We start from the raw sequence: 15,209 nt of genomic DNA on the forward strand, positions 1-15,209 counted from the left end.
AGAATGAAGTTGAATAGCCAACCACTAACATTAAATAGATAGAGAGCCGAGAGTGTGAATTTAGAAAGAGAAGAGTTAATATCATTAATTCAGGCATATATAATCTCATTAACACAAGGGTGATTTTAGAAAGAGTAGAGTTAATATCATTAACTTAGCCATAATTCCATTAACCCATAATTAAATCGGCCATAACTATCCATCGGTTATGTTTCGCTGAATTAATAGGGTTAAGTTAATACGTAAATGCATGTACTACAGATACACCCGCCCTGGCCCCAGCACAGGTCCAATGGCTCTGCTCTGTCCCGATGCTTGGAGCCAACACCCGACCCGAACCATCGGCCTTGGCCGATGCCCGACACCCAGCCAGGGGCCTTACGCTGAACCCCACTGGACTTTCCGACTGCTTTCCATGCAGTAAAATTGTTTAGTACTTTTGTATGTCTTTGGAGTTTAATGGACTAAATGATCTTGTCCAGCTAAATCTACTCACTCCGTTTTATAATATAACTCTTTCTAGCATTGTCCAGATTCATACATATGCTAATGAGTCTAGACACATATATAAATTATATATATTCATCAATCAATAAATTTAGGTAAAGCCAAAAATACTTACAATATGAAACGGAGGTAGTAGTATGTTGTATGTAATGCTAGTTGCATTCAAGCTCCAGCATCACAAAAACAGGTTGCAAGATCGCAGGAAAACATCCAATAGTAGATTCAGTTTTTTTTTTACCCAAATTGAATTAAATAAAAAATGATTAGCAAAATATTCTGGTTTCATCCGAAGTGTTTTATTGGGTGCCCTGAAAATTGCATAAGTACTGTTACGAGTTAAGCCTCCAAAGAAGCAAGAAGCTAGCCTATTTTATTATATGAGATGAGATTTGATCCAGTCCAACAAAACCTCGAGTTACCGGTATCTCATGGTACCAAATTATTTCTGATCGTTGAATTTAACAATACACATCCTACTCAGCTAGATCCAATGGTGAAAAACGATTGAGTCCTGTGAGATATCGGTACCTCGAGATACTTTTTGTTGAACTATTCAAAACGAACGAGTACATACCTTAAGAAGAGACTTTGATAATAATGGGTGCATATCATAGGATGAGCCCTGACCCATCAAGCTTGTCTCGGACAATCGAATCCAAATGTTCGCCCATCTCGAGACTCATGTGGCTCCTCCAGTCCCCGCCACCCCCTTCCTGAAATACGAGTCATGTGAAAACCTGACGAACACGCCTTGGACGCGTTCCTTGTTGGCCCTCACGCTCCTCAGGTTCTTCAGGCTGCAGAGCTCGACGATCCGATCGATGACACAGGATTCCTCTTCAGCGTCAGAGAACGGCTGCCACACGAACTGCGCGATCTTCCTGACGGTGTTTGCTGGGTCTCGAAGAACCTCCTCATATTTCAGGAATAACACTTTGCTTGGATCTGCTTTGGTAGCATTCCAGTACCCTAGCAAGTGATCCCAGACAGGTCCGGCGAAGCAGGTGCCGTTGCAGATGGATTCCTACATTTCTTGGAGTGGTAGATCTTGTGAACCATTGCGTTTTCGGAAGTGCCACATGGAAACCAGTCGATCTTTCTGATCCCTGTGAATTGTAGCAGTGACTTGTTGTCGTGAAAAGTAATTAGTAATGAAATGAAAGAATGTTTCGATTTGGTTTGCAAATTATTTTTCTTTTCAGTTGGTTTTTGTGAATACATAATTTTTTGGACATGAACTGAAGCAAAATTACAAAATGGCTGTATTAGTCCTACATGCTAATTGGCCGGATGGTAGGCTGTTGAATTCTCAAAGCGCAGAAGAACAAATTGAAAGCTTGTGAGACTCCTACCATAGTCTAAACCTCTCGATATGGATATGTAGAAAAGTCAAGTTTATCCAACGTCACCATGGATTCTTGTCAACGGACAATGGCACTATGGAAGACACCAACTACCAACACTGCGGAAAGGTAAAGGGTTAATTGAATCCACGATATTATAAATTTGCTTCTTTTAAAAAATAGATTACTATTTGACTAATTGAAAAAATGTTCTATTCGAGATATGTCATAGCGTATCCCTTCGGTGTATTTAGAAAATTTTTTGAACCAAATTACCCTCGACACTTCCAACAATTTTCTAGAGGGAGTGTGAACAGTATGGAGGGCAATATGGTCCAAAAAAATTTCTAAATGCACCGAATGGGTGACACCGTACACGGTGTCATATCTCGAATAGTTCAGAAATTGTAAATGTCTCATTTTAATTTCTTTACATGCTTTCCCATCTCAACTAATCAAAACAATTAATTTATCCCCCCCCAATTAATTAAGTTCTAACAAAAACAAAGCCTAAGTTTCTACATTTTGAGACAGTGGAAGAATAAATTTGCACATATTAGTAAATTAATGTGTGGCCTCCATTTCTTTAAATTTTGTACATATATATTGTTATTTAGACATAAGGTTTGCAAATATAATAAGCAAGTAGCATATATGTTATGATTGAGGATTTTAGGAATACTACCATACTGCCCGTACGTTGTAATGGGATAATATTATTAATATGTTATTAATATTTTTTTTACGTGTATCATCTTTTAGTTGCTACATATATTTTTTATTGATATGTAAATCTATTGGCCGAACTGTATTTTTCTTCTCCTAACAGGTAGAGTTAGTGGGAGTGATTGACATGCGAGATTCACGATTATTTTTCGAAAAGAAAGTGTAAATAAAAAGCAGGAAGTTGGTGGTGACACTGCCACCAGCCACCACAGCTAAAAATATTTATAGGAGTGTAGAAAATAAATAACAGTAAAATAAACTATACTATTAAAAAATTAAATCAAACTAAGATTATGATCTATATTCAAATTGAAAGCGTCCTAGTTTTAAAATGGAGGAAGAGACCAATAAGGCCAGCTAAAGCAATCGGGATAGCATGTGTCCTTAAATGGGTACCTGCAAATGTATATGATTTTGGAGGCGGAGTTGCCGTCGACCACCGCCGGCGGCAGCATCGAGAGCGGCATGTGCGTGCACATGAGCCTGGGAGGCGGCAGCTCCTCGAGGAGCGCGTCGCGGCCGGTGGAGAAGAGCCTCTCGAGGAGGGGCACGCAGTCGTGCGGGTTGAAGCGGCGGAGCGGGTAGCCGGGGCTCGCCGGCGGGCACGCGCGGCGCGCCATGGTGGCGAACGCGAGGGCCTTGAGCCACGTGGTCCCGGACTTGGGTAGGCTGGCGAGGAGGACGTCGCCAGCGCCGGCGCGGGGCACGAGGCGGCCGCCGCGGTGCATGGCGACCACGCCGTGCACCCAGGCCTCCAGCACCCAGCACCCCCGGTAGCGGCGCATCGGCTGGCCGTAGGAGACGCACGACGGCAGCGCGGAGACGACGGCGCCGTGCTCCGCCGGAGGGCGCACCGGGACGGCCCTGACGTCGACGGCGTCCATGAACGCCACGGGCGCCCCCGCGGCGGCAGCTCGCCCGTCGCGCTCCACCCCGGCTGCCTGCAGCTCCCCTTCCCTGTTATCTTCTGCCATTGCCTGAGGATTTAAAAAACACAGGGTGTAGGCTGTACGGATAATATATGCTGCGCACTCCATCATTTGGACGTGGGAAATGTCCGATTTATCCCTCCCTAATGATTGCTATTGTCCTCAAACTATTCCATCCATCCTAAAATATAAATATTTATATATTATTTAGGGGTTGTTTAGATGGGCTAAACTTTTTAGTCTCATATCACATCAGATATTTAGACACTAATTTGAAGTATTAAACATAGACTAATAAAAAAACTAATTTCATAAATAAGTGCTAATCCACTAGACGAATTTTTTAAGCCTAATTAATCCATAATTAGAGCATGTTTACTGTAGCATTACATAGGCTAATCATGAATTAATTAGGCTCATTAGATTTGTCTCGCAAATTAGTCCAAAATTATGCATGTGTTTTATTTATAGACTATGTTTACTATTTATAATAAGCGTCTAAACATTTGATAGGACAAGAGACTAAAAATAAGTCCCTTGTCCCAAACACCACTTAGTCCATCCGTCCTAAAATATAAATATTTTTATATTATTTAGTAGGAATTAAAGTTTAAAAGACTATTTGTGACCTTTAATAAATGAGCAGTGGATTGGGTGTGAGGATAGGTAGAATAATTTTGAGTGAAAAACAGTTGATGTAATAAGTAGTATTGTGAATAGTGATAGAAATGTTTATATTTTTGGTATAAAATTCTAATTCTAAGAATACTTATATTATGGGACGAGTAGAATATTAATTTAGTCGCTCCATTCCAAATGCGAGCAGTTCCATATAGGTTGAATGATATATAGGTATCGGCGTAATTGTTGATGTGAATCGTACCACCGTAGTACGAAAATAACGCTAGCACACATGAAGTCCTCGAAGATCTACTTAACTCTACTGTTGGCCGGTCTTATCATCGATAATAAAATGATTTAAACAATTTATATTGTCATCGAGTATAATCTATTTAGGCTTCATTATTCATAAATAACTCTTTATTAAAAACAATCTTGATAGGGTATTTTTCTTTTTTTTATTTTTAAAATTTGCAAGATATGATATTTTTTACTTTATATGTATAAAATTTGTATGTACAAAAAATTGTAATACTAAGTTTATATCTGTATTTTGTGTATATATAATATTTGTATCTATGTAGATTATAAATAAATAAATAAGTTTGTGTATAAAAAGTTTGTATGTATGTCTAAAGTTTATCTGTCTAAAACTTATATGTCAAAAATTTATGTGTATAAAATATGACTAGTGTGTGTATATTATATATATATGAAAGTTGAATGGCTGGGCGGCCCCTCCGGGTGGCCACGTCACCCGAATTTTTTCCCAGGTCGGATCTGCGGTGTGTGGCTGGATGTGCGGGGGTCGCCGCTCGCGCATGTGGACTATATATTATGCACGTATATACGCTGCGTATAAGCACGGAAAAGATCGCGCCTGGACGCCAGCGTACGTGTTGCGTGTACGTACGGAAACGATCCCCCGCGGGCCATCTCCAATAGGTATTTATAACATATCTATAAGATATACTATACAATTTTTTAATAGAAGAAAGATGAAAGCTATCACTTAATAGTCTCTTACACATATTTTAATGTCAAGTGAGAATATAGTATTTGTATTATAAGCTATTTACTAAGAGTTAGATCATTAAAAAAATTATATTTTAGAATGTTTATACATAGCATGCTATTGTTGGAGGTGACCTTGGACCCACCCGGGTATTATGGACTTTGAGGGAAGGACGGTGGTATGGTGAGCTTTGTAGATGGGACTTCTCAGAAGTAGGGAGGTTGAGTAGACTTGGCTCGTCGGCATTGGCCCGAAGGGTAGAGAGAGTTACAATAGACTTTTGAGGAGGAGGGTGGCAGCTAGGTGGGCTTTTAGCCCGAAGGTCAAAGAGGAAGTAGTATAAAGTTGTTATAAACATTGGTAGGAAAAATGGTGTTGGCTGATGGGTTTCAGCCCAAGTAGGTAGGGGCGGTGTTTTAGACTTTTAAGGGATGGATGGCCCACAGAATTTATCGTTTCCTCGAAAAGACCTAGAATTTTTGAATTTTGAATTTTATTTATTAAATAATTTACAAATTTAATTTGTATTTCAAAAAACCACAAAACTAACCTCCTGTCACCCTCTAGTTGGGCGGAAAGGTGACATGCCAAACGGCCACTCGGCCGCGAGAGACGGTTGGGAATTTTCCATTTAGCAGGGCGGTAAGGGGCAAACTGTAAAAATGTCATGCCAGAAATTTTTGATTAAACCAGGAATTTTTCGATTAGACTGCGGTTTGATATACAGTGACCACTGAGCCAAGATAGTACTTATGATTAAATAGTTAAATACATTATACATATTTGTATCAAACTGCGGTTTAATCGAAAAATTCTTGGTTTAATTAAAAAATTCTCGGGTGATACGGTGAATTTTCCATTTAGCCTCTTGTCAGGCTAAATGAAAAAAAATTTCTGTGCCACCGTCGCCGATCCTCCCTAGCAGCCGAGTAGCCGTTTGCCACGTCACCTTTCTGTCCTTCTAGAGGGCGGCAAGAGGTTAGTTTTGTGATTTTTTTAATAAAAAATTAAATTTGCAAATTATTTAATAAATAAAATTCAAAAGACCTAAGGCTGAGATTTTTCGGTACATAAACCTAGACACGGAGGAAAACCAAATCTATTTCGAGAATTAAAATGGATTTTTCGGCGGGACATTACACCATCGCACGTACGGCCGCAGCGTCGCGCCGGGGTTCCAGCTACCTTGGGCCATCCTCGCGGCCACGAAGAAGCTACACCTCAGCTAGGAGGATGAGATCGACCGCGCGTGTCCCTTCCCCGCTGCCGCCATCGCCGGTTCCGTCGACCTGGTGAGCCGCAGTTCGATTGCTTGCATCCATGGCATCCTTTAGAATCTTAACAACATCACCTGAATGCATGTTCGTTCACCAAGAGGAGGGAAGCCGCCGCCTTCATGCCCATGTCTCTACCACCTCCACCGCCACCGCCTGGACACCTCCACACGCACGCCACTGCATCGTGCAGATATGATTCGAGTCGTTGGAACCGCACCTCGCACTATGCATCCCGAATGGCTCCACCGCTTGTGCTCGCCGCCGGCGAACCGCGGCCCACCTCCGGCGACCAAGCCACCCTGAATGGATTCCTCTAGTTCTCCTCGTTATTTTTCCTTTTGGCCGCTCCTGCATCCGAGTCGTCTACCGTCGAGAGTAATCTCTGCGTGAGCTTCATCTGCTTCTCGCTCACTGCCAGCCGGGACCAACCTGTAAGAAATATCGAGAATAGAAAAACGCGAGAAAAGGAATACATTGATTTTCTGTATAACTGAAAAGTTGTACTCACTCTGGTTTTTTTTTTACGCCGTTGACTTTTTATTTATGTTTGACCATTCGTCTTATTCAAAAATTTTGTCCAAATATACAAAATTATAAATCATACTTAAAGTTAATTTAGTAATAAATCAAATTATAATAAAATAGTCAATAATTATATAATTTTTTAATAAGACGAAAGGTCAAACGTAAATGAAAAGATCAACGGCGTAAAAAAAAAAGATGAAGTATATCCATAGGGACGTCGACTCACAATAAATGAATAATTAAGTCGAAAACTTGAGACCGAGAGAGCAGGATCCATCATCCACAGCAATGAAACTAACCAATTGAGCCAGGGGCAATTTGATTTATGTTTTTAATAGTTTCCGTACTATCATATAAAAAAGATAATATTTTAATACGACGGATTGGAGTAACGTTGTTCCGCAAAGCGACCTAATAACTAACATAGGGAATCGCCTACTAAATACAATATATAAGAGGACTTCTTGTTTACCAAAAAAGTGGAGCAAGGATTGGTTTCCTTTAGGATGTCTTTGATTGTAGGGATGAGGTGGGTTAGAGCCAGTCCACTCTGACCCCCTTTTGGTTGGTGGATAGGTTGGATCAAAAAAGAAATATTTCTCTTAAATCCGGGTCCAATTAATCCCACCAAAATGGTGGGACGGATCCATCCCATGACGATTCTACGATGCTAGAATTTTATATTGTTTGTTGATGTATTATTTGATGTTGTTTGACCAGTGAATTTATTTATGATGAAACACATTGCTTGTACATATGTGTTCATTTTATTTTATTAAATTTATTAAAATATTTTAAATGTAAACTATACATTTAATTGTTTTAGATTATTCATATATTAATCCTAGTATTCAATATATCATTTTGAATATGAGAGGTTACCTCACTAACTCATGGTGGAGAGGTAATCCCATCCAACCATCCTACATTCACCCCTCAAACCAAACAAGTGATGGGTTTCACTCCATCCCATCTTATCGCTCCAACCAAACAAAAATCAGGGTTCAACACATCTTTTAATGCCAGAATATGAAAATAACCGTTGGAGGATCAATTGAGAACAGTGACCAGATCGGACAAGAAAGAAAGGTAATCAGACTGAAAAAAAAGGTGGAAAACGACTCGGATTCAGCCGATAGAGTCTGAATCAGCTTGAAAAGGGAGTCTAATTGGTATAAAAGCATGCAAATAGATTCGGAAATAAACTAGAGTCCATGTAACTTTTTATTTGTAAATATTAGAGTTTGCTTAGGTTTTATCAATAATTAGAGTTCGTATGTAATAGATTAGTTATTAGATACGGATCCATATCCGATTAATTAGTTGATTCTCGGGGTATAAATAAAGTACTTCGTAGCTTTGTAAAACCATCTACATCATAATATATAGATCAATTATTCTCGGCGCATCGCCACCCTCTTCATCGAGGTTTCAACCCCAGCGGAACTTGGCACCTGACGCGGGGCTGCATTGTCTCGATCTCTAGCGTAGTGGTAAGTCATACGTTCCACCGGCCACGGTAATCGCATTGACTAGATTGGAACTATCTCAGTTTGGTCCGATCTTCTAATTTGGTTACACGATTGCTAGTTATCGTATCAGTTTCAGCTTGAGTTACTCTTGTATCTTGGGTTGATCTGATCGACCATTTTGGGTAATTTTTGTCGATTTGATATTTGCTTTGATGTTTGGCATATTCAATCTCATACTGTTTCGGTTCGGCCCGATCTATTAGATTACATCTATCAAATAGTTTATATCATATTGATATATCTCGCTCACTGTTTTATCGGAGTACCAGGCGGTAAGTTATCTATCACCGGCTCATTGGCTTGATAGCGATCTAGATCATAATCTTTGAACTCTCGGTTTGATCCGATCTATGATTATTCTTACCAATCTGGACTATATATTTTATATTGGTCATTTGTCAGCCATTTATAGCTGATGATCTTTATCTATCTACATGCTTATCATATTTACATCAATACTGTATTATTTTTATAACAATCAGCTAGATTTATTTAGATCGGTAATTATTTTGTGTTGCATCGGCCTAAGAGGATCACATCATCACATGCAAATTAGTTTTAGCCAATCGCAGCAAAGTACTCATTGTTTATTTATTTATGATTCAAATATATTTGTATCAGATTCTCAGCCGATCTAAGCTTTCAACAGCCGATCGATCAACCTATCGGCTAAATATTGCTACATCAACATCCGATCGGCTAGATTTTTAGCTACCTATCGGCTCGATAGCCGATCGGCTTGTTTTACTGTTTATCTTGTTAGTTGCAGGATCAAACTGACTGGCACACCCACGCATTCTAAGAATTTATGTCCTGCACTGGAGCGTTCTAAGAAATGACTCTCAGGCCTTTGTGTAAGACACGTCATCGAATCAAATTTTGACGTCAGCAACATCTCTCTGGGCAAACAAAAAATAAAACTAACTCATCCTCCAAAATAGGGATGGATCCAACCTATCCCACCTAGTATACGAATCAAATACATACATCCGTAGATGTCATAATCTTCAAGTTTTATACTCTGTTTGCATCCCACCCCATAAGTTGACCATCAATCCTATTATCGTTTCTTTTGATAATATCACTCCTATGGCCAACCCCTAGGCCGCATTGATACGAGTGCATCGAACTATTAATTAAGAACTTGATGAATTACACCTTTGGTGCCTTCCTCGTTGGGCACCTAACTCCTCAGGTTCTCTGAGAAGAAACGCCATCCTATTCCTCTTCCTCAGTGATGGAGAACTGTTGCTCCATGAACATGAATTGTGCAAGCTTCATAAGAACATGTACAAGGTTATAAACCGGTTGTAAATATATTTGAATAAGATAAGAGAGGAGATATAAAAGTAGTGGGCTATAGATTTATAAATAGTTATAGCACGGACTTCAAGACACAATATATCTATAATAGACGGAACATGGTAGTATATGTTTTGTAGATAACTATTGTATAAGCTGGCTATTAGATTGGCTATAGATGAATTAGAGTCTATAGTTAGCTATACTATTAAACTTGCTCTAAATATGTTCGTTGGGTCTCGGTACACCTCCTCGTATTTTAGAAAGATCATCCTGCTTAGATTTGTTTTGCTCGTCATCCAGTACGCAAGCATGTGATCCCAGATAGATATCTAGCGAAGCATGTGCCATCATACATAGACTCACCATTTTGATATGTGCTTCTAACGCATTGCGCTTGCCACAAGTGCCAAATAGAGACCAATATATCCTTTAGATCCGTGGTTATACGTGAAAGATGGTTTTGGCTTTTGGTTTGCAGAATTCCATCCTCATCATTTCGTTTCTATTTATGCTTATAAGTTAATATTTAAATTTTTAACCTTAAATTTAGAGTTGATTCTAAATTTTGGAGTTTTTTCACCGAAGTTTATTTTTCAGTCTTGTCTTTTAAATCGCTAAGGATGTATATAAAATTTTTATTAACAAATTAGACTGCTAACAATCACCCCCTTTATCTTATGTACTCACAACTGATGTAATATGTTCAAAATTTAAAATCTAAAAATAAGCCGTGTTATAATTATGAAGTTGTATATTGGAATTGCTTATCGTCTTTTTTAGGCTTGGTTCGAGTTTTTGCGCTTTGGTGCTTGAAATAAATTATTTTAAATGTAACAGTCCACTCATAAGACAAATAAATTAAACTTCTTCAAATTCAAATAATTAACCCAAGCACCTCTCTTCTTTTGTCTTGGTGCGCTTTTGGATTTTCCGTGCATTCATAACTCCATTTGCATGCATAATATAAATTTTGAAAATGGTGTGCTATCTCAGATCAAAATAAAATTCTAGGAAAATTCACATGAATACTAGATTAAACAAATAGCTCACAGTAAAAATCTACTGATTAGCACTTAAATTGATGTCCCATTTAATTCGATCGAACTTTTTGAAAGCTGGAATAAAACATTAAAACTACAACGTTAACCAAATTCTTCTAAATTTTGACGTAATCAAACCATAACTCCTCTGACTGCGTAACCTTGCCCCAACCACTTTTCATGAACCCCTTTGCTCACAATATTTTTCCAATTTTGTTACTCCATAGAATTTGGGGAATTCCAAATGTCAAAGTAGCTAACCATTTTCAATTGGGCAATCAAAAATTGCACCTCAACTCTTGCTAGAGATATATATGCTACTCGAGTTTGAAGTATGATTTATTACTCCTATTCTAATCATGTGATTTTAGTGGACTGCTATAAGAACATGACCAATTTATCATGACATAACAAGTGGTATCAGAGCATTGGAGTTGTTTCGTCAAAATATTAGGCAAGATTGCGTCTGCATGCACAAGGGTGATCCTACTATCAAGATCAAATTTTCATTGTTTTTTGCTATGAGCACACGGTCATGGTACCAACAATTTTTTTCTCCTATCATTTTTTTATATGCATTTTTTCTCCAACGTGGCATCCATCATTAGACATAGAGAATTGAGAAGTTCAAGGCCAAGAAGTATGAGCATACGGCAGGTTCAGTCGAGAGTTTTCTTATTCAAGCTGATGTTCGCAAGGTCAAAAAAAACAATTTATTAAGAGGAGATTTTGATTATTTCTATTTATCACTTTGATCAATTTATTTTGGGTGAATTGACATCCACCCAAACAAACATACCAATAGATCTGCATGCTTTGTTTCGTAGATCTGCTAGGTTTCACCAATATATACTAGCATCTTCGGGATATAATGGGGACTTTGGACTTTATGCCATCTTCCTCGATGGCGAGTTCCCAAATGTCATCCTTTCAAATAACTTCACTATTTTGTCACTGGACCCAACGGAATTGTGTATTCTATGCCATTTGCTACCATTTTGATGCCGCATCAGCTGTGCGCGCGACATCCCGATGACGAAATCTCCATCTTACCCCTAGCGCGTGTCGAGAAAAAGCGAGCAACGGTGGCTCCCAGTTTTTCCCATATTTATAATATAAGTTAAATATCATGTACTTATAAGACAAATTAAATATTTTTAGGCATATGAGATTTTTTTAGTTTAATGTTGCACGATATCCTCATAGGCATCGGACAACATCAACGCCGATTAAAAAAACCTAATTCTTTCCCTTTCCTTGTCTGATTCAAAAAAATATTATCTTTTATTTTTTTTTTTATCTCTTATTTTCATTCGACTACCCGATAAAAAAACCGATCATTATCTTTTCTTTTTTTATTCAAATTCATGTTTTTTATCCAAAAGATCATGTTTTTCTCTAAAAAAACCTCCAGTATGATCCACATTAAAAAAATCCAATCTGATCTTTTTTTTATTACTATAAATCGGATCTGCTCGATTAATTTTTTACCGAGCGATTGGTTGATCAAATTGTCCGATCAAATTTGTCAGCACGTGTACTTATAGACCTGTCCGATCAATTTGATCTTTTCTCGTTTTGATGAAATTGTCCGATTGATTTGTGCTTGCTAGAAAAAAACATTAGCCTCTATTCTATGATTGTTTGTTGAAAAAATATCTGCATCTATTCTGTGATGATCTGAAATTATTATATTTATATATTTGCTATGTCAATTTTTCATGGTTTGGGCTAGCCTATTGTTTGTTTTGGCCGTTCAATTTGGAGTGAGCTACCAGAGGTAGCAATGTCATTTGATTGGTTGGTGCCAAGTCACCTAGGTGAGGTGCTCTGATTTGGCATCAAAATAGTAGTAGAATGGCATATAATCCACGATTGTATAATGCTAGTGGCAAATTAGCGAAGTAATTTAGGAGGATGGCATTTGGGAACTCGCCATCGAGGAAGATGGCATAAAGTCCAAAGTCCCGATATAATGACATGATGAGTTTAAAGTATAATCCATTGCTCCTATTTTGATCATGTGATTTTAGTGGGACTGCTATAAGAATATGACCAATTTATCATAAGGTTTATCAGAAGATTTAAGTACTTTGCTTTTGTTCGCATCTCTGTTGGTTTCCATCAATTTATACCAACAAATTTAGGATTTTATTCACATTATGAGTTTGAAGTATGGCTCATTATTCCTGTTCAAAACAAGATAGATTCACACTGTCCTCACTCCTCAAGATTGGTTCGTGTTTAGTATACATCAAAAAGATTATATGTCACATTGTGATTTTACTACATGAAGTTTTTGGTGATTGATGATTTTTATACTGCAAGGGAATTCTTCTCAATATGAACATTGTTAGAGATATGATATGAATTATAATTTGCAATGTATTTAGATTACGTTAGTTTCCTAATATGACTCCTAGTCTTTTTTCTTTAAGTCTAATAGAGTTTACTAATAAAACTTAGTCTTTTTCTATTATGATTCTCATATTTCTCCTTTATATATCTCTTTTAAGCTACACACAAAAGGTGTGATGACCTATTGTATCTCTTGCGATGTAATCATCTCCTCGCGATGGTTATTACCGGTTGACGCCCATGGTTTTTTTCTACAGGATTTTCATATTAAATCTGTCTTCAGTGTCTATTTTCATACCAACTCTATATGCTAAAATAGATGTGGATATTTCCTCCAAATTCATAATTTTGTAGTACGTGATATAGTCAAATAGATGGTATTTTAATTAAAATATATAGATTAGTTTGAAGGTGCATTTTGCATCATTTTGTTATTGTGTCTTATTTCCTTTCATTCTTTACGTTCATGTACATTCTTGTGCTAAGAGCCCAGTTTTAGCCCACATGCATGTGAATTCTGATTCTTCTTAGCCTAAAGGGCCCATCCCGTCCAAAAATTACCGAAGGCAGTGAAAAGGAAAATGAAGAAATAATTATGGGCATTCGCCAATAGGTCGATGGACCAGTGGACCACCACTGGACCTACCAGATGCTGGCAGAAGCAGAACCGCCAGCATTAGAAGTAACGTTGGCACGCACAAAATACTGTCAAGTACTCCTATGGGTAAAATCAAAGCTTGCATAACGCTATATGCTTAGCCATATTTGGGGGACACACCAATTGAAATTAATGGATCATATTTAGTTATTTCAACCATGGGCTGATTTTAAAACTTGTACATACGGGATTACCTGGGTTTATTGCTGAAAACCCAAAACTGAAAAAAGATGTATATTCGAGCGGGATGGCAAGGGGTGTAAATGTTGTAAGTCATCCGCTTGGATTACCCAATAACATGCCTAAAACCATTCCCAGCAACTCACCAAATTTAATCATCCATATTATTATTCAAAGTTTCAAACGACCATCAAAATTAGTTTCTCTTCATATGAGTTATCACTCTAACATAACATTTATATTACATTCTTCATGTATATTTATTAACATTTTGCAATCATCTCCTCTTATATTGTTCATGTTCTTTTCTCCTAAGATTGGATGTTAAAGATACAGAGAGATACAAAAGAAACTCCAAATATATAGTTTTTCTTTCTAATATGGATGATATAGATGTGTTATTTTTTAGGTATGTGCTAAAGCAACTTTTTGTCCACATACTCTATTTTTGGGATAAAAGATAGGATAATAATAGCCCCTAAAGTATTTGTTGGAAATACTCTGAGCCAACCCGGCCTGATAAATTTGAGTCGGACTTAGATCAGGTCAATGAACTGGGCTGCCCATGAATAATATTTATATGCAACTTTAGATACCCCATGCAACGTAGTGTCATCATACTCTATTTTCGTGATGAAGAACGAGATAAAATATTTGCATACTCTATTCTATATAAAGGATGAAATGAAGTATCGTCTACTCTATCTTCTGAACGAAGGATGGGATAAGTATCCGACGAGAATACATTAAGCCAGCCTAGCCTCGTAAATTTGAGTTGGCCTTAGGTCAGGTCAATGGACAGAGCTGCACATGAATAATACTTATATACAACTTTAGATACCCCATGCAACGTAGGATCATGGTGCTAGTCATAACAAAACCCCGTTACAATGCATGCTAGTATAATGTAAAAATAATAATGACCAAACACATGAATTCAAACATTTCTTCAGTCTGCAAATTAAACGACAAATAGAAAATAACTGGCCTCACTCTTTACTCCTTCAAGCATCACAAAAACCAGGGAATAAATTCCGAAATATATTATTAACCATATTACCCGTTCCATAGTGTAAGATATTTGATTTTTTTGGTTACAACGTTTGACTATTCTTCTTATTCAAAAATTTAGTATAAATATAAAAATGACAAATCGTGCTTAAAGTTCTTTTGATAATAAAGTAAGTCACCAG

At 37.6% G+C, this 15,209-nt stretch overlaps 1 pseudogene; it reads right to left on the reverse strand.

Annotated features, from left to right (window-relative positions):
• Nucleotides 1–1,024: 1,024 nt before the first annotated feature.
• LOC102714313 lies at nt 1,025–3,550 on the reverse strand (annotated as a pseudogene).
• Between the last annotated feature and the right edge of the window lie 11,659 nt (nt 3,551–15,209).

This window comes from Oryza brachyantha, chromosome 8 (assembly GCF_000231095.2).
Source record: "Oryza brachyantha chromosome 8, ObraRS2, whole genome shotgun sequence".
NCBI lineage: Eukaryota > Viridiplantae > Streptophyta > Magnoliopsida > Poales > Poaceae > Oryza > Oryza brachyantha.